Source organism: Apium graveolens, chromosome 8 (genome assembly GCF_009905375.1).
Source record: "Apium graveolens cultivar Ventura chromosome 8, ASM990537v1, whole genome shotgun sequence".
Classification (NCBI taxonomy): domain Eukaryota; kingdom Viridiplantae; phylum Streptophyta; class Magnoliopsida; order Apiales; family Apiaceae; genus Apium; species Apium graveolens.
The window spans coordinates 243,483,970-243,506,172 of NC_133654.1; positions in this window are offsets into that span (position 1 = coordinate 243,483,970).

Consider the following 22,203-nt stretch of genomic DNA (forward strand, 5'->3'; position numbering starts at 1 on the left):
GATGATTGATATCCATTAAGCTTGGTATTGTCGCTCCTTTCAACCCTTCTGACATTTCATATGTAATAAATTCGTTATCTAGGCAAGAAAACCACGACATCTCCCACATTTTCGTACTCAAACAATCTCCAATACGTCTTCTACAATGTATTCTACAGCCTTGCAGCTTTCATCATATTTTGTCACATATAACTTGGATTAGTTCCAACCTTCGCAGTTAAAAATTCTGACTCAGGGTAATATTCGGCATTTATTAACTTTGTTACTAAAGAATTGACATTATTCACAATTTACAATCATGTTTAGAAAATATTTCAATATTTTCCTTAGATATTTAAGTCCCAAACCCCATCTTCCTTTACCGTAAACATTCGATTCCACGTCATTCATTTAACCCCTCATATGTACCTTCACTTTCCCACCAAAAACAATTATGCTTTTTTCAGTTCTGTCACACATACCCTATGGAATCATAAATAAATTCATCCAAAATCGCCAGTGTCGCTGTCTTCAATAATGTCATTTTTCCTGCTTTCGAAATGACTTGGTTCCCGTATAGCTGTAACTTTTGTTCAGCTTTTTCTTGCAAAAATGTAAAGGCTGCAACCTTTTTTCGACCAATAGCCATGGATATACCAAAATATTTGTCAGAAGTTGTATTTTACAACACACGTAGTTCAATACATACTTATGTTCTAATTTCTTTATCAGTATTAGGAGAGAACGTAACAACAGACATATTATAATTAACCATCTGACCAGTTATAGTTTCATACTGGGTTAAAATTCACTTCATTACACTTACATCTAACTTAGTTGCTTTGAAGAAAAAATAATAGCAAACATCAAGTGTGAGATATGGTGGGTGCACTTCTGACAATAGTACACCCATAATTGTGAGAGTTTGATTTATTTTTTATGTGTTTTGTGTTTTTCATGTTCGAGATCATAAATATGCAAAATTTTCAAATTTTTGCCTTAGTGATAAAGAATTTCATGAATCTGCATCTACAATCGATTGCTCAAAATAATAGGTGAGTCATAACAAGTACATATATTCATATTATCTTCAAAATATCGTTTGGTTGCATTTTGAAGAAGAAGGATTTAATATCGAAATGTTTATGCGTTAATCAATTTCGATTATATTTGTAGATGTCATATGACTTTTCACTATTGAATTAATTCTCTTTTTAAAAAAATAAAGACTCTGATTTTTTTTGGTTATTAAGTTTTGAGAAAATATTATGAACTTTGTTTCATATTATTCTTTTATAAAATGATTTTACCCGAATAGATGTGCATTTCACCCGACCCGCCCCTACCTGATCTGGTCCCCGCCCCGAACGTGTTAGGGATTCAGAGAATTTTTCGGGTCGGGGTAGGGAATGGGGAAAATTATAAAAAAAAAAGATCGGGGATTTGTGCGGGTTAGTGATAAGGGTATCCCCGGCCCGATCCCCGATTTTTATATCTAACATAAATAAATAATAATTTGTTTGTATATTAATTAAAATAATATGAATAAATATAATATTATTAATAAAATATAATGTATATACATTTTTAAATTTTTTATCAAATTAATTTTTATAGTAGAATATGATTTAATAAAAAAAATTAATTCTATATTTTATTATAAATACATTTAAATTTTAATTACTATTTATAATATTACATTAAATTTTAAACATATTTATATGTTATGATTTATTAAATTATTATTTTTATTAAAAATAATTTAAAAATATCTATAATTTTATTTAGTAAAAAATATTAGATAGGGGATCGGGAAGTAAGGTCATCCCCGGGGCGGGTTCAGAAAATGAGTTATGGTGCGGGGATCGGGGGTGTGAATAACACTATCCGACCGCGAAGTGATCCATTTTTTTATCCCTAATCCATGGTTCGTATTCGGTTAAAACTCAAATATGAAATATACTTTTAACTCGTACATCTTTTAGTAAATAACAATTTTATAATTTCTTAATACCTTCTACTAATTTCAATTTTAACAAAATACGAAGGATTATTAAATGTGTGTAGCAGCCTTAATGCAGAATTGAGGCAACAACTGAGGTTTACTGAGGCAGGAGATAAAAATATGTATTTAAGCTTACCAAGTTTTTTGAATCGAAAAAAGACAGTTGCTTTTGGGTATATAAAGGAAAGGATGCAGGAACGTTTACAGGGCTGGGACAAAAGCAGTTTATCAAAGGGAGGAAAAGAAGTGTTGCTAAAATATGTGGCACAGTCACTCCCTAACTACACTATGAGTGTATTCTTACTTCCATTAGAGATTTGTAAGGATTTGGAAAGAACAATGTGCAAGTTTTGGTGGCGAACTAACTCCAAAAAAAGTGAATTGCATACATTATATGTCTTAGGACAGAATGACCTCGAGGAAAACAAATGGTGGAATGGGCTTTCGAAGTATCCCGGACTTCAACATCGCTCTTATTGGCAAGCAAACTTGGAAATTATTGGTCCACCCAGAAAAGTTAGTATCTCGAATTTTCAAAGCAAGTTACTATCCTTCGTGATCTTTTATGACAGCAAAACTAGGTAGCAACCCTAGTTATATATGGAGAAGCATATTTGAAGCTCAAAGTTTGATCAATCGAGGTAGTTGTCGTCGATTGGGAAACGGTCAATCTTTATCAATTATGGGAGTTCCTTGGCTCGCAGGTGCAGATGATCCTTATGTACATTCTGAAAGAGATGTGTCCTAAGTCCAATCATGTATGATGATTTATGAATAACTTTTATGTAATTTGTTTTGATTTCATTGATATTAATAAAAGACTTGTTTTGGTTTTATTGCGGGCTTTATCTATTTAAGTGTTTAAATAAGATATACCATAGTTTAGAGTAAAGCTTTTTATGGATTATGATGAGATCATAATAATGAGACCTAAAAGATGATAACTCTAAACTTAAATATTTCCTGGTCGTAGGATTACTAACTGGTAATTAGTAATCCGCAAAGATCGGTACATACTATTTTTGCTTCATTATGAAGGATGTCTGTTCTCATAGACATTTGTGTGGTGACACTATAGCTAGTATTTAGGTGCTTATTATAGAATAAGTTCACTGAACATGACTCACACAGCTGAACAACTGATGGAGTTCACTCACGTGTCAGCACTTGTTCACATAGTGATAGTTGTACAAGTATCCTTAGACTTGAAGTCATCATAGTCATCTTGTGTACACTGAACTATGCTTTGGTTTAGTTCTTAGTCTCCAGGGACAATTATAAGGGCTTTACTGGGTATAGGAATTTGTACACGAAGATAGTGTATGATCAATAAATGATCTACCCCTTCCAGTGAAGGAAGAGAATGCTCAATGTTGATCCACTTATGCTAGTTCAGGAATCTCTGTCCAGAGTGAATGAAATTAGAAAGGAGTTTCTAATTTACATTAAATAGAACTAAGCATAGTGAATGGAAAAGCAAATGATTAAATAAGAAAGGCTTGACACAAGTTCCATACCATATATTTAATCGTGACATTGCAGGGTAGCAGGAATTGATTGTACGGTAACTACTCACTGAATAGGTTCTTGGTATTCTAAGCAGTGAATTCGTATTATCCGGATAGTCGCGATATGTTGAGAAGTATCTCTCACGATGTAGAATAAATATGATTAATTTATTAATTAATCATATTTAATGAATTAGAGAATTTATATAAATAATGATAAAATAGTTTTATTATTATTTATTTCTACTACCGGCTTAATATTGAACCTACAGGGTCACACCATAAAAGAGAATGATTTAATGGTGGAGGAATTAATTAATAATGGCTGGTAATTATTTATTTGTGAAATAAATAATTAATTAGTAGATTTAATAATTGATTAAATGAGATTTAATTAATTCTTAATATTATTAATTAAGAATTTAATTTTGGAAATTAAATCAAGTGAGAGAATTATTTTTCTAAAGTGTTTAGAAAAAGGATTAATGATTAAAATGTGTTTTAATTATTAGTTAATTGGTTAATAAGAATAATCAATTAAAGGGTTAATAATAATAATATTTTATGAAAAAATTTCAGCTGAAAATTTTGCCTATAAATATACTATTATATAACCCTATTTGCCAAAAAAACCCCAAATAATTAACCCTAATTCTAAAGTAGAACAAGAGGGAGGCAACTAATTCTCTCAACCTCTTCCTCCTCCATCACATTGTACTCTTGGTGGATACCGGTGGAGTGTTTCACACTTGAGGAGCAGCTGTTAGGGATTTCCGTTCATCGTTCTTGGATCGCTATTAAAGACCTCCATCTTTCCATTAACGTAAAGCTTCTTAAGGTAAACATACTGAACTACGAATTAAATATTATTTTTCGCATGAATCCTACGGAGGGTTTCGGTTTTTTTAAGATTTAAATTTACATTTTCGTTGCATTTATGTGCTAAAAACCCTTCACACTCTACACAAAAAGCTCTTCTTAATCAAAATACCTCAGCTTTCATGGTTACAGGTGAAAATAGATGGGATAGTGATTTGATACATGACTTATTTGATGATCGTGATGCAGACCTCATTTTGTCAATTCCTTTAAACAACTCCGATGTTGATAACTGGTATAAGAAAGTTGAAAAGCTGGGAATTTACTTAGTAAATAGTGCATTCATGTTGCTTACAAACGCGGCTTACAGTGTTCAAAACGCTAACAATTCAGGCTTTTGGCGGAAACTATGGACTTTAAAAATTCTACCCAAGGACAAGAATTTCATCTGGCGTGCTGCAAGTAATTGTCTTCCTACAAAGGATATGCTCAGAGAAAAACAAGTTCCTGAAGGGTTTTTAGCACATAAACGCAACGAAAACGTAAATTTAAATCTTAAAAAACCGAAACCCTCCACAGGATCCATGCGAAAAATAATATTTAATTCGTAGTTCAGTATATTTACCTTAAGAATCTTTACGTTAATGGAAAAATGGAGGTCTTTAATGACGATCCAAGAATAACGAGCGGAGATCCTTAGCAGCTGCTCCTCAAGTGTGAAGCACTCCACCGGTTTCCACCAAGAAAACGATGTAATGAAGGAGGAGGAGGTGGAAAGAATTAGGGTTTTGTAAATCTTTTTGGTTGAGGCAAAAATAGGGTTTATAATACTATATTTATAGGCAAAATTTTCAGCGGAAAATTTTCCCATAAAATATTATTATTATTATTAACCCTTTATTATTCTCATTAATAATTAAAACACCTTTTGATTATTAATCCTTTTTCTAAACTCTTTAGAAATAATTCTCTCACTTGATTTAATTTCCAAAAATTAAATTCTTAATTAATAATATTAAGAAGTTTTCTTAATTAATTTATAATCAATTAAATCTCATTTAATCAATTATTAAATTTGCCAATTAATTATTTATTTCATAAATAAATAATTATCAGTCATTATTAATTAATTCCTCCACCATTAAATCATTCTCTTTTATGGTGTGACCCTGTAGGTTCAATATTAAGCCGGTAGTAGAAATAAATAATAATAAAACTATTTTATCATTATTTATATAAATTCGCTAATTCATTAAATATGATTAATTAATTAATCATATTTATTCTACATCGTGAGGGATACTTCTCAGCATATCGCGACTATCCGGATAATACGAATTCACTGTTTAGAATACCAAAAACCTATTCAGTGAGTAGTTACCGTACAATCAATTCCTGCTACCCTGCAATGTCACGATTAAATACAAGGCATGGAACTTGTGTCAAGCCTATCTTATTTAATCATTTGCTTTCTCATTCACTATGCTTAGTTCTATTTAATGTAAATTAGAAACTCTTTTCTAATTTCATTCACTCTGGCCAGAGATTCCTGAACTAACATCAGTGGATCAGCATTGAACATTCTCTTCCTTCACTGGAAGGGGTATATCCTTTATTGATCATACACTATCTTCGTGTACAAATTCCTATACCTAGTAGAGCCCTTATAATTGTCCCTTGAGACTAAGAACTAAACAAAAGCATAGTTCAGTGTACACAAGATGACTATGATGACCTCAAGTCTAAGGATACTTGTACAACTATCACTATGTGAACAACTGCTGACACGTGAGTGAACTCCATCAGTTGTTCAGCTGTGTGAGTCATGTTCAGTGAACTTATTCTATAATAAGCACCTACATACTAGCTATAGTGTCACCACACAAATGTCTATGTGAACAGACATCATTCATAATGAAGCAAGCATAGTATGTACCGATCTTTGCGAATTATTAATTACCAGTTAGTAATCCTACGACCAGGAACTATTTAAGTTTAGAGTTATCATCTTTTAGGTCTCATTATTATGATCTCATCACAATCCATAAAAAGCTTTACTCTAAACTGTGGTATATCTTATTTAAACATTTATATAGATAGAGCCCGCAATAAAAATAAAACAAGTCTTTTATTAATATCAATGAAATCAAAACAGATTACTTAAAAGTTATTCCTAAATCCTCATACATGATTGGACTTAGGACATATCTCTTTCAATCTCCCACTTGTACTAAAGCCAATCACTCTGGTATCTAATACCCATCTTGTCTTTATGACGATCAAAGTGACTTTGAGAAAGCAGCTTTGTGAGTGGGTCTGCTATGTTGTTATGTGTGTCAACTCTCTCGACGTTGACATCTCTTCTTTCAATAATCTCACCACCATTCAGAGTAAACACGTACCCTGACATGGATTTGGTATCACTTTCTGATTAAAAACTAGAGTCAGCATAACCCTCTATTTTCAACTTAGATTCACCATCAAAAACAAGAAAAATGTCATGAGTCCTTCGCAAGTACTTAAGGATGTTTTTCATTGCTTTCTAGTGGTCTTCACCTGGATTGGACTGATATCTGCTCGTCACACTAATTGAATAAGCAACATCAGGCCTTGTACACAACATCGCGTACATGATAGATCCTATTGCTGAAGCATAAGGAATCTTACTCATACGCTCTCTTTCCTCAGGTGTCTTAGGAGACATTTTTTTCCGGAAAGGGACACTCCATGGCTCATCGGTATGAGACCTCTTTTGGAGTTTTCCATGCTAAACCTTTTAAGCACTTTCTGGATGTATGTACTCTGGGTAAGACCTATCATTCTTCTAGATCTATCTCTATAGATCTTCATACCGAGAATGTAGGATGCTTCTCTCAAGTCCTTCATGGTGAAGTTCTTTGATAGCCATACTTTGACTGATTGTAGCATTGGTATATCATTTCCTATAAGAAGTATGTCATCTACATACAATACAAGAAATGTTACCGCGCTCCCACTAACCTTCTTGTAGACACATGGTTCATCTATGTTTTTGATAAAACCAAACTCTTTGATTGTCTCATCAAAACGGATGTTCCATCTACGAGAAGCTTGCCTTAAACCATATATGGTTCGCAGCAGCTTACACACTAGGTGTTCATTTCCCTTGGAAAGAAAACCCTATGGCTGTGTCATATACACTTCCTCCTCAAGTTCCCCATTGAGGAAGGCCGTTTTCATGTCCATTTGCCAGATCTCATAGTCGTAGTAAGTAGCAATCGCAAGCAAAATCCGAATTGATTTTAACAGGGCTATAGGCGAAAAAGTTTCATGAAAGTCAATCCCTTGCCTTTGTTTTAATCCTTTTGCCACGAGCCTGGCCTTATAGGTCTCCACCTGGCCATCTGCTCCAATCTTTCTTTTGTATACCCACTTGCACCCAATAGGCTTAACACCTTCAGGCGCCTCAACCAGAGTCCATACTTGGTTGGTATACATAGATTCCATTTCGGATTTCATGGCACTATGCCATTTCTCTGAGTCAACACTACTCATAGCCTCATTATAGGTCAGAGGGTCGTCATCATCAATGATTGACAACTCATTGCCATTCTCAATGACAAGGCCATAATACCTCTCAGGTTGGCGAGACACTCTCCCTGTCGTACGAATGGGCTGTTCCACAGAAGCTTGTTCAGTCTGAACGGTGTTTCCATTTGATCCATAGTAGTTTGTGCTTCTTGAACTTCATCAAGTTCAATTTTGCTCCCACTGTTTCCTTCAAGGATAAACTCCTTTTCCAAGAAGGTAGCATGTCTGGAGACAAACACCCGATGATCGGTGTAAAAGTAATACCCCAAAGTCTCTTTAGGATATTGTTAGGTCACACACACACTGTAGAGGGGGTGAATACAGTGTATAGTACAATCAAATTGAACTTTTATAACTCAAGTAATAGAAAGCAAACTTTATTGAAACAATAAATTATGTTACAGTATGGAACTGTTACCTCTCAGTGATGAACAAATATCACGAGAGCTGATAGGGTTACAATGAATAATCTTCTCGAATATGATAACACTTATAGTATAAACCCTATGTCTGTGTTTATATACTACACAGTTACAAGATAATTGCTAATTGATATGGAATATAATTATGCTTCCTAAAATATATCAATCAGATATCTTTTGTTCCAAGTATTCTATTCTTCATAGAATTCCTTTTTCATGCATATCTCTTCTTATGTTTATCTCGATCTTCTTTCCTTTAATCAGCTGCTGTCCTTATCTGAACGTCCTTCAGTACTTAAGTTCTGATATCCATCTTCTGATGATTATCTCCTGATAATATAAGTACTGATATCCTTAAGTCCTGACTTCCAGTAAGTACTGATTTATCCTGTTTAAGTAAGATCTAAACATAAATCATATTAGTCATGACATTATCAAATATATCTAACAATCTCCCCCAACTTGTAAATTAGCATAATATACAAGTTTAACAGATATTTGATGATGTCAAAAACATTAAGTACAAATGCATGAGAATTAGACTAGATAACTACAACTTACAGTCCTTAAAGCTTTAAAAAATTTTAACTTCTGATAACAACAGTATTCATATCAAAATTTAAGCAGTTGTAGATCTTGACTTGGCTTCATCTTCTGATCTCTCTGATGTCAGGAGTTGTTCTGAGATAGTTCTTCAACAAACATCTCTCAGCATATCTGAGTTCATCAATCATCCTCCTTTTAGCATCTTTAAGTTCTGCAGTATCTTCACCAATTTGAAAGATTGCAGCCCTGAGATCATTAATCTTAGCTTTTCTTATATCCTGATCCAGTCTGATCAAATATGCCTTATCAGACTCTGGATTGAATTCCACAGCCCTGTAACCCAGAAAGGTAGTTATAATCTTAGCAGTGTTGGGCTTCATTTCAACTATATCACCCTTGTGATCTCTGTACTTTGGAAGATATGTGTTGTCAGACTTAACAGAATAAAGCCTTTTCTGTCTCTGAATCTGATCCTTCAAATAGTTTGCAGCACTTTTTGTTAATCTGTCATTCACTTGAAGTAAGAATAGTACATGCTCCAGTTCTTCAAAATACTTCAATGGAATGACATTTTACCTTATATGATAAACCCTACCATCTGTCATGAAGTACAACAAGATGTGTTCTTTCAAGTAGGTATGGTAAACCATTTGTACAGATTCTAGTTGATTCAATCTCTCAGGAGTTGCTCCAATACCTGGTTCACTCAAGGAAGTTGGATCATTGGTAGTGTTATGTATTCTTCTTTCATCATCACTTCCCAATCCAGTTTTATCTCTTGCTTCCTTTCCAGTAACTACTCTTGCTTTAAAACCACTTGCAGCAGTCTTCAAAGGTTGAGTCTGTTTTGCTTTAGTGAATCCTGGTAGGAGTTTCTTTGATTTATCTTCTGATATCAAGTTAACTTGAGCTGTGTCAGAGGTTACTTGCTTCTTTGAAATATCAGAACTTACTGTCTCTTGACTCTGAACAACTTGAGCCATGTTAGAGGTTGTCTTAAAAACTTTTCTTGAAGTCAGAGCAAGATCATCCTTTTCATCAGTAATTTCTTCATCCACAGGAGGCACATAAACCTTGGTAGCTTCACCAACTTTTTCTTTACCCTTGGATCTTGGATCTATCTGCGGTTGTGATTCAACCATGGTTGCTTCAGAATTTGTCCTTTCTTTTATCACAATGCCCTTGAGTTTTGGAAGAGTCTTTTTACCAGAAGCTTCAGATTTAGATGTGACTTTTTCTGATTTAAGTCTGGCTTCTTCTTCCATTAAACTCTCCAAGTCCATTCCTGGATTTTTCCTGAAGAAATAACTGTCTTGACATTTCTTCATCAAGATCTAAAAGTTCATCAGAACTTATCCTTTTACCAGTAGCAGAACTAATTCCTTTTCCAGTATCAGAACTTGTCCCGTGACTTGTGATTTCAGCTTTTCTTGATGAAACACCTCTACCTCGACTATGACCTCTACCCATTCCAGGGTTTCCTTAATCATCCTTTTCATCATCCTTCCCCTTCAGTCTCCTATCAGTTTTGTATTTGGACTTAATTACTTTCTCCCCCTTTTTGGCATCAGCAGTTAAGAGAAGAGAGACAAGCAATTCCACTGAGGCTTGGATTTCATTAAGTTGAGATTGCTGAGAAGCTTGATTTTTCAGAATATCATCAATCTGAGCTTGTTGTGACTCTCGAGTCTTCTCAATATAAGCAACTCCGTCAAAGGTAGGTTGGAAGAATTTTTTCTTGTCAATCTTCTGAACTTGTTCTTGCTTCATTAATTCTTCCCGTAAGTGATGTAATTCTGCATGAGTAGTTGAATGGAGACCTTGTAAATGTTTAGTACTCAATACAGTGACTCTAAGCTGTGTTTTGAAATCATCAGTATTTAACATCTCATCAGCTTTTGTCAAGTGCTCAGCCAGGTGCTGTGCAGTTGGAGCACAGGTAACTGAGTTCCATTCCTTAGTCCACTCCTGTCATGCAGGAGTTTCACTCCAAGGCACTGGTGCTTCTCTTGTAACAAACTTCTTAACAAGTTCAGATTTAAGAACAGTTTGTTGAGGTGCATGTCCTGAAGGACCTGCTTCATCAGCATCTGCACTTGGAGCAACATCACCAGTATCTCCAGCATTTGCAGCATCAGAACTTACAAAATCAGTATCTTCTGAGAAAACAACAGTATGAGTAGCAATGGAGGCTTCAGCATCATCCTCTAATTGCTGATCTGGTTCCAAGTTCTGATCAACAGCCATATCCTGATGCTCCCTTATATTCAGATCATCAACATCTTGATGCAGAGAAGGTGAACTGGATAATTCTGGAGTTTGAGCAGCATCAGTGGCAGGTGTTGTTGATGGATTAATTGTTGTTGGAGCTTCTAAGTAAAGTACTTCAGGCACAACCAAGTTCTGGATATCAATATCAGCACTTGTGCCTGGATCAACAGGAGATACAGTCTTAGGAGACACAGATGGTGTGTTGGCCTTTTCAGTAGCAGCTTCCTGAGTTTGAGTTAATGGAGAAGCAGTGGCTTGAGCAGATTCCTTTTCTTGTGAGATCAGAGATTCCTGATCTCCTTCCTTAGCTGTTGCTTCCTCATCATCTGAAACTGGCATTTTAGCTCTCTGTTTCTTGTATCTCTTTGAAGGTGGGGATTCCTTGGGAGCTTCAGTCATTCTTCTAAGTCTTTTGAGAAGCTTAGATCCCCCAATTCCAGAATCCTTCTGAGAATCAACTTTCTCAGCTTCTTTGACAACAGGTTCTGATGTAGAAACCTGTTCCTCACTGTCAGATTCATCTCTCAAAACAATCCTCCTTCTCTTCTGAGGTGTTTGAGGAACAGTCTTTGTCCTTTTAAGCTCGGAAGATGAAGGCTTCACAGTAGGTGTTGAGGATGAGGGTTGAGCTGTCTGTGAAGTGGAGAGATATGATTTGAGATATGTTCTGAGGGATGGTTGAGTAGTATGAGTGGTATGATCTGATGGTTGCTGTGGTGTTTGAGATGTGGTGGTAGGTTGGATATCAGGATAAACAGATCTATAGGTGTCAGGATCAGCATTTACCAAGATCTGTTTTACAGACTGAGGAATCTGTAAAGGTCTAACCACCCTTTTCTTAAGATCAGCATTTACCAAGTCATTAAAGGCTCGTTTTGCAATTTTGAAAGATGGAGTTAAGTCAGTGGTAGGTTGGGGTTCATCAGCACAACAATAGTTATAAATAAGCTGACAAAATCTAGCAAAGTAGACAACATTCCTATCTTCTGTCATCCTATCCCCAATAAAACCTATCACAGCATTTGCAAAATCAAAATGAGTTTGGTTAATGATAGCATACCCGATGTGCTGACTCATTATAGGGATAGCATCAAAGTTTGAACATTTATTCCCAAAAGCTTTAGTGATGTAGTCAAAGAAGAAGCTCCATTCCTTTCTGATATGAGCCCGTTTCAACTGCCCAAGCTTTACCAAACTCTGCTCATACCCCAAACTAGCCATGAACACTTTAAGAGCTGATTCCTCCGGGGTTGAAAAAGTACATCTTTCTGGTAGATGTAGGGCCTTGCGAATTGTACCAGGAGTTACCCCATATGTAGAATCACCCACTTCGAAAACAATACTAGGAGTATCATTTGGACCACCATTATTAAAGTTTCCAGTCCTCCAAAATGTCAGAACTTGTTGGCCCGAAAAGGTTGAAGGTTGGGCCAATGCATACCCAATTTCACTATGTGCAAGTAGATCTTGCACAAAATGCAACTCAGATGGAGCTTCAACATGATCGAGAATTGCAGCATAGTTGTTTGGAACAAATTTAGCTCCATCAATGATCAAATCCTTAGGTGCCATAAAAATAATCGAGGTTTAAGAGTGCATGTTAGGTGTTTGATAAAATGCCTATATAAAAAACCAACGTCAGGAGAAGAAAGAGAGTAAAAGCAAATAGAGAGATAAAGTATAAAAGTGAATAAAAGATTAAAAAAAATCCTCTCTCTGTCATACTTATACTTTGAAAAGAAAAAAAATGTAACCGTTGAACACCTGTCAGACATGCAGTAATAATGAATAATTAATGGGCACGGGAAAACAGTAATCATTACTTACCCACTTGCAGTTTTTCAAGGAAAAATCGTTCCACTTACCCAGTAATTCCATTAATCAAGGTAAATCGGTTTTAATTCAAAATTGAAACTGTTCCCACTTATTCAATTATTTTTCACTGCAACACCAATATTCTGAAAAAAAATTCGAGTGAGAATGACCAAAATAAATCAAGTAAACAAGTACTGATATTGTAAGATCAGAACTTAATTTAAATTAAAATTGAAATGGTCATCAGAATATGAATATTTATCATGATTTATCAATGCATTACAAAACATCTCAGAGACAAGAACTTGCAAAAAAAGAAATTTCATTAATATATTAAGTGAATACATTCATGAAAATTAAATTACATCAGAACTTTTACAAGATTGTCCTAAGCTGTTAAACCTAACGTCAACAGCCTTTGTCCTAGCTGAGAAGCAGGGCAAGGCTGACGATGAAGAAAAACAGGAAGAAGAAAGTAAATCATTTCTTCTTCCTACTCTCGACAAACAGAATAGCGAGTCTGATGATTCGCTCTTGCTGGCGGAGAGCTTCCAGCCTTTCATCCTCCAATCGCTCCAGATGGCGATGGTAATCCATGTAGAAGAACAGGAGGTGGGTGAGTACCTCCTGGGGAACTGAGTCCCATATCTCATCAGGAATGGCAGTGACGTGTCATTCCTGCTGCCAGGCTTCACAGCTCAGTCCATGTTGAATGTTTCATAGTTCAAAAACATGTTGTAATTGACCATGATGTTTTTGATATAAAGAGAATGAAGGTGAGTTTGTGATAAAAAAATTGATGTGAAGGCTGATGTTAAGTGGTTGTTTATATAGGCAAAAGAATGCCAGGAGACGCAAGAAAATTTAATGCTAATAGGTAGAGTTAATTCTACCTCGTCTCCCTAGACTGGGAAGACGAAAAATAGTCATTGGAAGTGTAAGTCAGGGTTTAATGCGCACAAGTAACAAGTAAACATTATTGTACATGGACGTGAACCACTATCCCTAATGATATTGACTGTTAATATTCTATCCAAACATATTCTGATTTAAAAAGAGACTGTTTTTAGATTTAATCCACAAATAAGTCAAGTAAAGGATCAGATTGTAATATCAGAACTTAAACTTATATCAGAACTTAACAGTTATCAGAACATGATTTCTTAACTCGAAAAATGAATGCCTATCTTAGTAAGTCCTCACACAAAATATGATATAGATTCTTCAGAACTTAATCATCAGAACGTGCAATCAGAACTCGTCCTCAGAAATTATTCAATGTGACACAGAAACTGTTCATCTAAAATAACATAGATCACCACAGTAATTTTCATCATTCATATGGAGTGTTTAGTGTGTGCATTAAGCTCAATATCAGACAAAGAGTAAAGTCTGATTCACTTCAGTACATCTTAGAAATAAGGCATAACTAAAACTTTACTAAAAACCTGTCACTATTCTGAAACCTACTATTGAATGAGTTCATGCTTGAGTCCACCTCAACTATTTTGTGCTAATTTTGTGCATCTTTTTAAATTCCATCGTACAGTGGCTTCTCAGTGTAAGTGAGTCACGACTGCTTATCAGAATTTATGCTATTATCAGAGTATTTCTCCAGTAATCATAGAGTGTGAAAAGTCACCAAGGAAATATTTTGCTTTTCTGATGCATATTTACTTAATATCAGCAATGCACTTGGGTCGTCCCTTCCACATTTTTACTCTAGATCTCAAAGGAGTACCTGATTTTAATCCTTGATTCTTTTCTTTTTCTTTTGATAAGAGAGGTTTATCAGCACTTAGTACATTCAACAGATTTACTAGCATCAGAACTTAACAGATGAGAAGCAATATTCTAGTTTGAGACTTAGTAATAAGATAGACAAAGTAAACGCAACTAGGCTCAATATCAGAAATTGCTTGTGTCAATGGATTTCCACATAAATAATTACTGTTAACATATGATCCCTAGTTTATTAAAGACTACTAGGTTAGCATCTAGCACAAGTATCCTCATAGGATTGAATAGTTACATAAACAGACATATCACTATCAGAGTTTAGAAAGTTACAACAGACAACAGTCAGTACTTAAGTAAGTTTTCAATTAAGCACAGAATACACAAAGAGAGTAATTTCTGTAAATACTGATCAAAAAGTCTGATGCATCAGAACAAAACTAAGTAGATTTAGAAAAAGAACCTCAAACCATTCCAAATTCATTTACCAATCTTGTAAAAGTAGCTTCACACAATGGTTTGGTGAAGATATTTGCTAGTTGTTGATCTATTGGAACAAAGTGCAATTCCACTGTACCTTCATCCACATGTTCCCTGATGAAGTGGTACCTGATGCTGATGTGTTTTGTCATTGAGTGTTGAACTGGATTACCTGTCATAGCAATAGCACTTTGATTATCACAGTAAATAGGGATTTTGAAATATGTTAACCCATAATCCAGTAACTGATTCTTCATCCAAAAAATCTGTGCACAACAGCTTCCTGTAGTAATGTACTCTGCTTCTGCAGTTGATGTGGAAATTGACTTTTATTTCTTGCTAAACCAAGAAACCAATCTGCCTCCAAGAAATTGGCAGCTTCCACTTGTGCTTTTCCTGTCAATTTTGCAGCCTGCAAAATCTGCATCTGAGTAACCTATTAGTTTAAAATCTTATTCTCCGGGATACCACAATTCCAGATCAGTTGTTCCCTTAAGATACTTGAATATTCTTTTTACAGCTGTTAAGTGAGGTTCTCTTGGATCTGCTTGAAATCTTGCACAAAGACAGGTAGCATACATGATATCAGGTCTACTAGCAGTTAGATAGAGTAGAGAGCCAATCATACCTCTGTAATCAGTAATATCTACTGATTTACCAGTATCCTTCTCCAGTTTTGTTGCAGTGGCCATGGGAGTGGATGCACTTGAACAATCTTGCATTCCAAATTTCTTCAGCAAGTTTCTGGTGTACTTAGTTTGACAAATAAAAGTGCCCTCTTCATTCTGCTTGACTTGAAGGCCCGAAAATAGCTAAGTTCCCCCATCATACTCATCTGATACCTTGACTGCATCAGTTTGGCAAACTTCTTACAAAGTCTGTCATTTGTAGACCCAAAAATGATATCATCAACATAAATCTGGACCAGAAGTAAGTCCTTTCCATGGTTGAGGTAGAACAGTGTTTTGTCTATAGTTCCTCTGTTAAATCCACTTTCCAGAAGAAACTGAGCTAAAGTCTCATACCATGCTCTAGGAGCTTGCTTAAGTCCATAAAGTACTTTATCAAGCCTATAGACATAATCTGGATATTTGGAATCTACAAAGCCTGGAGGTTGTTCAACATATACTTCTTCCTCCAATTCTCCATTGAGAAAAGCACTTTTCATATCCATTTGAAAGACAGTAAACTTTTTGTGAGCAACATAAGCCAAAAATATCCTTATGGCTTCCAATCTAGCAACTGGTGCAAATGTTTCATCATAATCAATTCCCTCCTGTTGAGAATATCCTTTTGCAACCAGCCTTGCCTTATTTCTTATAATTATGCCATCACTATCAGTTTTGTTTCTGAATACCCATTTTGTACCAACAACAGATCTGTTCTTTGGTCTTGGCACTAGGGTCCAGACTTTGTTTCTTTCAAATTCATTTAACTCTTCCTGCATTGCTTACACCCAATCAGCATCTTGAAGAGCTTTTTCCACTTTCTTTGGCTCAGTATGAGAAAGAAAAGAATTGTAAAGACATTCATTTGAAGTACCTGTTCTAGTTCTGACACCTGTATCAGGATTTCCAATTATCAAATCAGGTGTATGTGATTTAGTCCACTTCCTTGCAGATGGAAGGTTCTCTCTAGAACTGGATGCTCCCCCATGATCCATGCTGTCTTCATTTTCATTCTCTGATGCTCCCCCGGAAACTATGCTCTCTGAGTTGGATTCTTCAGAATTTAGATTTTCAGTACTATCAGAACTTGGCTTATCAGATCTTGACGAATCAGAACTTGAAGAGCCAGATGTATGTTCTGATGCTTCTTGAGATGTGGTAATATCTTGAGTATGCTCCCCCTACATAGGTGCATCTTCCTTTGGCGTAGTCACCACAGTTTCAATAATATCAGAGTTTAATCCATCAGAGTTTGCAGTATCAGGACTTATATTGTCAGGATTTTCAGTATCAGAATTTGAGTCTTCATTTTCAAATCTCAGCTGATCATGATCAATAAAATCTTCAAGTCTAGTAATCTTCTAATCATCAAAAGAGACATTGATAGATTCCATGACCACTCTTGTTCTCAAGTTATAGACTCTGAAGGCTTTTGTGGAAGTGGATATCCAACAAAGATTCCTTCATCAGCTTTTAGATCAAATTTAGATAGCTGTTCAGGATGAGTCTTAAGAACAAAACACTTGCATCCAAATACATGAAAATACTTCAGATTTGGCTTCTTTTTCTTCACCATCTCATATGGTGTCTTTCCTTGCTTGTTAATGAGTGTTGCATTTTGAGTAAAACAAGCAGTCTGCACAGCTTCAGCCCATAAATAGGTTGGAAGCTTTGCGTCTTCAAGCATTGTACGTGCAGCTTCAATGAGAGTTCTATTCTTCCTTTCAACAACTCCATTTTGCTGTGGAGTTCCAGGAGCAGAAAATTCCCGCTTTATTCCATGGTTTTTGCAGAACTCTTCAATTATTAATTTCTTAAACTAAGTGCCATTATCACTCCTTATTATCTTTACTGAGTCTTTGACCAATTTATCCAGTTGCCTGACATGATCAATCAAGATAGATGCAGTCTCACTTTTTGTGTGCAAGAAATACACCCATGTGTATCTGGTGAACTCATCCACTATGACCAAAGTATATTTCTTCTTTGCAATAGACATGACATTTACTGGACCAAACAGATCAACATGTAGTAGGTGATAAGGCTCATGAATTGATGATTCAGTCTTGCTCTTGAATGAGGATTTACTTTGTTTAGCCTTCTGACAAGAATCACAAAGGCCATCAGGAACAAATACTGACTTTGGCAGTCCTCTCACAAGATCTTTCTTGACCAACTCATTTATATTGTTGAAATTTAAATGAGAGAGTTTCTTGTGCCAATTCCAGCTTTCTTCAATTGATGCTCTACTCATCAGACAGATTGCAGAACCATCAGCACTTGTTGAAATCTTGGCTTCATAAATGTTACCATGCCTGAATCCTTTCAGACCAACTTTGCTTGTAGATTTACTTACAGCTTCACAGTGTTCCTTAAAGAAATCCACATGATAACCTCTGTCACATATTTGACTTATACTCAGCAGATTGTGTTTAAGTCCTGAGACCAGAGCTACTTCTTTAATGATGACATTCCCAAGTTTGATATTGCCATATCCCAATATTTTTCCAATGTTGCCATCTCCATAAGAAACACTTGGGCCAGCTTTCTCCACAAAGTCTGATAGCAGGGCTTTATTTCCAGTCATATGTCCTGAACATCCACTGTCCAGAACTAGGATGTTTTTCCTGTTGCCCTGCAATCACAAAGACCACTAATGATTAGTTTTAAGGACCCAGACTTGCTTGGATCCTTTGGCCTTGTTAAGTTTGTTAACATTTGCAGCGGATTTAGTATCAGAGTTTATGTTAACATTTTTCTTATCATAATTTACACTATCAAACTTTGAATCAGAACTTACACTAGAAGGAATAATGGAAACTTACTTTAAAGAAGGTTTTATTTGATAATAATCATAGTACAAACTATGATATTCCTTACAAGTATAAATGGAATGCCATAAACTACCACAATGAAAATAAGGATTTTGTGGCTTATATCTAACAGACTGACTCTTAACTCCTGATTTTGAAGGTAAGGAGTTTATGTTCTTATTCTTCTTGCAAAAAGAAGCCAGATGGTAAGAACTTCCACAATTATGACACGTTTTCCTAGGAGCATCAGGAACAGGCTTATAATCATTGCTTTTATTCACTCCTTCCTTTCCATTCCTATTTTTCCTAGGTGATTTTACCTTGTTTGCATTCTTAACATCTTTCAGCTTATGCTTAATCTGCTTCTTTGTCATTAAGCCTATGTTTACTTCAGCTGTCTTTTCCTGTTTTAGTTTTTCAGAAGTTAATTCCTTTTTAATTTCTGATTTCTCATTATCAGACTTTACAGCTACAAACTTAACAGGTTTTAACTTTGGCTTTTGCTTAACAACAACAGGCTTAATTTCAACAGTTCCTTTATCATTCTTATCCTCTCCATAACCTAAGCCCTCTTTCCAGTTTTCACTACTTAACAAATTCTGAGTTGTTCTGCCAGAGTTAGTCCAAGTCCTGATAACTTCTCTTTCCTTTTCTAACTCAGTTTTTAGAGATTCATTCATTTTTAGTACTTCATCCCTTACATAAAAGGCATCATCTCTATCTTTCTGAGTTTGATGGAACATAACTAACTCTTTTTCTAAGAAATCATTTCTTTTCTTAAAAGCAAGATTTTCAGAAGTTAATATTTCACATGTTAAGGTTTGATCTCTATAACTAACAAACATGGTTTTAAGATATCTTCTCAACTCATTAATATCATCAGTATGAAAAGCATAAGTAGTTTGAGGTACCTTTGATTCAACAGCTTCAGAACTGCTTTCAGCACTTGCCTTATCAACATTTGCCATCAAGGCATAATTCCCCTCACTTTCAGAATCTGAGGTGTCTGTCCAGCTTTTCTTCTTTGTGACAAGAGCCTTGCCTTTGTCACTCTTCACTTTCTTGCAATCAGGAGATATGTGGCCTTTTTCACCACAGTTGTAGCATTTGACATTTGTATTATCTCCTCTCTCAGACTTTCCTCCTCTGCTCTCAGATCTTCTGAAATTCTTTTTATCAGAACTTGTGCCTTTCCTGGAAAACTTCTTTCCCTTCCTGAACTTCCTGTATGCAATCTTTGTGATCCCTTTCACCATAAGAGCACACAACTTCATCATCTCTTCATCAACATCCGTCTCAGCCAAGCTTTCAGATTCTGAGTCATCATCACTTTCAGAACTTGATGACTCAATATCAGACTTTGTGAAAAGAGCTTTACCCTTATCTTTCCTTGAGGTAGGTGCTTTGGGGGATTCTTCTTCAGCCTTAAGAGCAACTGTCCTTGACTTTCCACCTTTCCTCTTGCTTCTTTGTTCCATCTCAAGTTCATGAGTCTTGAGCATTCCATAAATTTCATCAAGAGTTGTTTCATCAAGATTGTAGTTGTCTCTTATTGTTGTTTCCTTCAAATCCCAGCATTCAGGAAGAGCTAACAGGAATTTAAGGTTTGAATCTTCAAGATCATACTCCTTATTAACCGGTGACACATCATTCAAGAGTTTGACAAATATATCATATAAATCAGTCAATGACTCATTAGCCTTTGAGTCAAAGTGTTCATACTCTTGAGTGAGTATTGTCTTCCTGTTCTTTTGAATTGTATCAGTTCCCTGACACCTTGTTTCCAGAGCATCCCATATCTCCTTTGCAGTCTTGCAGTTTATTACCCTGTTTGACATTACATTATCAATGGCACTATGCAGTAAGTGTCGTACCTTAGCATCCTTAGCAATTGATGCGATATCTTCAGCAGTGTAATCACTCTTCTCCTTTGGTACAGTCTTTGCTGCTTCACCTGCAACTGCAACAACGAGCTTGGTTGGTTTGTGAGGTCCTTCCTTGATTCTATCAAGATATTCTGGATCTGTAGCTTCCAGAAACATGACCATCCTCACTTTCCATATAGCATATTCAAATGGTCTCAATATGGGAACTTTGATGGTCTCATACCGACTTTTAATTTGTGTCTTTGGAGGTTCTTCAGTTTTGGTGGGCTTAGTTGGAGTTTCTGTGTCAGACATTATTGTGTTTGGATCTTAAACTGTTTGTGTGCTAACAGACAGGCTCTGATACCAATTGTTAGGTCACACACACACTGTAGAGGGGGTGAATACAGTGTATAGTACAATCAAATCGAACTTTTATAACTCAAGTAACAGAAAACAAACTTTATTGAAACAATAAATTCTGTTACAGTATGGAACTGTTACCTCTCAGTGATGAACAAATATCACGAGAGCTGCTAGAGTTACAATGAATAATCTTCTCGAATATGATAACACTTATAGTGTAAACCCTATGTTTGTGTTTATATACTACACAGTTACAAGATAATTGCTAATTGATATGAAATATAATTTTGCTTCCTAAAATATATCAATTGTGACGCCCTCCAAACCCGGGGTCTAGGTTTGGGGGTCACTCGCCAATAAACCAAAATAAAATAATCACAGCGGAATAATATAATAAATACGACCCCTTTACCTGCACTGGATCGATCACAGGTTATAGTATGGAACAGGCACTACTACAAATCAAGTGTTATTACAAACCATAAGTCTAATTAGTTTTACAGATTATTCAAATTTTATTACAAACCTCTAGACTATCCAAGCGTCCCAAAACAGTCTACCTGGAATACACACCACTAATTACAAGCACTCGACTTCTGACCAAACCTGGATCTCAAGCCTGCTCTGGCTTAGCTGAAAGATTAGATTGATAAACAAGTATGAGCGAAAGAAATGCTCAGCAAGCAATATAAAATGTACTTGAAATGATAAACCATATTCTGATAATAACTGGACAAAAGGATAAAAGCAGTAATATTTGATCAATAATAAAGCTTCACAAGCTATCAACAATAAACGATAATTTTTAGATTGGAATTTAACTCCGACGGACGTACTATCACATGCTGATCAGCCCGTGTGATAGCACAAGGTCATGATTCATAGAAACATGTCCCCAAAATACGAGTACTCAATTAAAAAGGCAATATACCTGCCTGTGGCAAAAATGGTGTCATAATATTTCATACAACACATAGAAATAGCCCTCCGCTGGACCGTCCGTCCCGATCACTTACGCATTCATCCAATCCATAAAACATTTTGATCAAAGGAGCCGAATCAAAGGACATCCTTAACCATATAACTCCCCATTTCTCATGGTCCAGAGTTATCTCAACAATCGATGGCGAAATAACTAGAACAATTAGTTATTCGATAATCTCAATTCAATGTTCTACTGTATAGAGTAATTTATAGCGAAATATAAAATGTTTAACTATTCTGAATTTAGAATAGTATGGAAATTGAAAGAATAAAGTTCAGAGTCAATATCAATTGAATGATGAATAAAGATATAAGTACTTGCATAATATGATTCGAAATAAACGTCACTTGAACA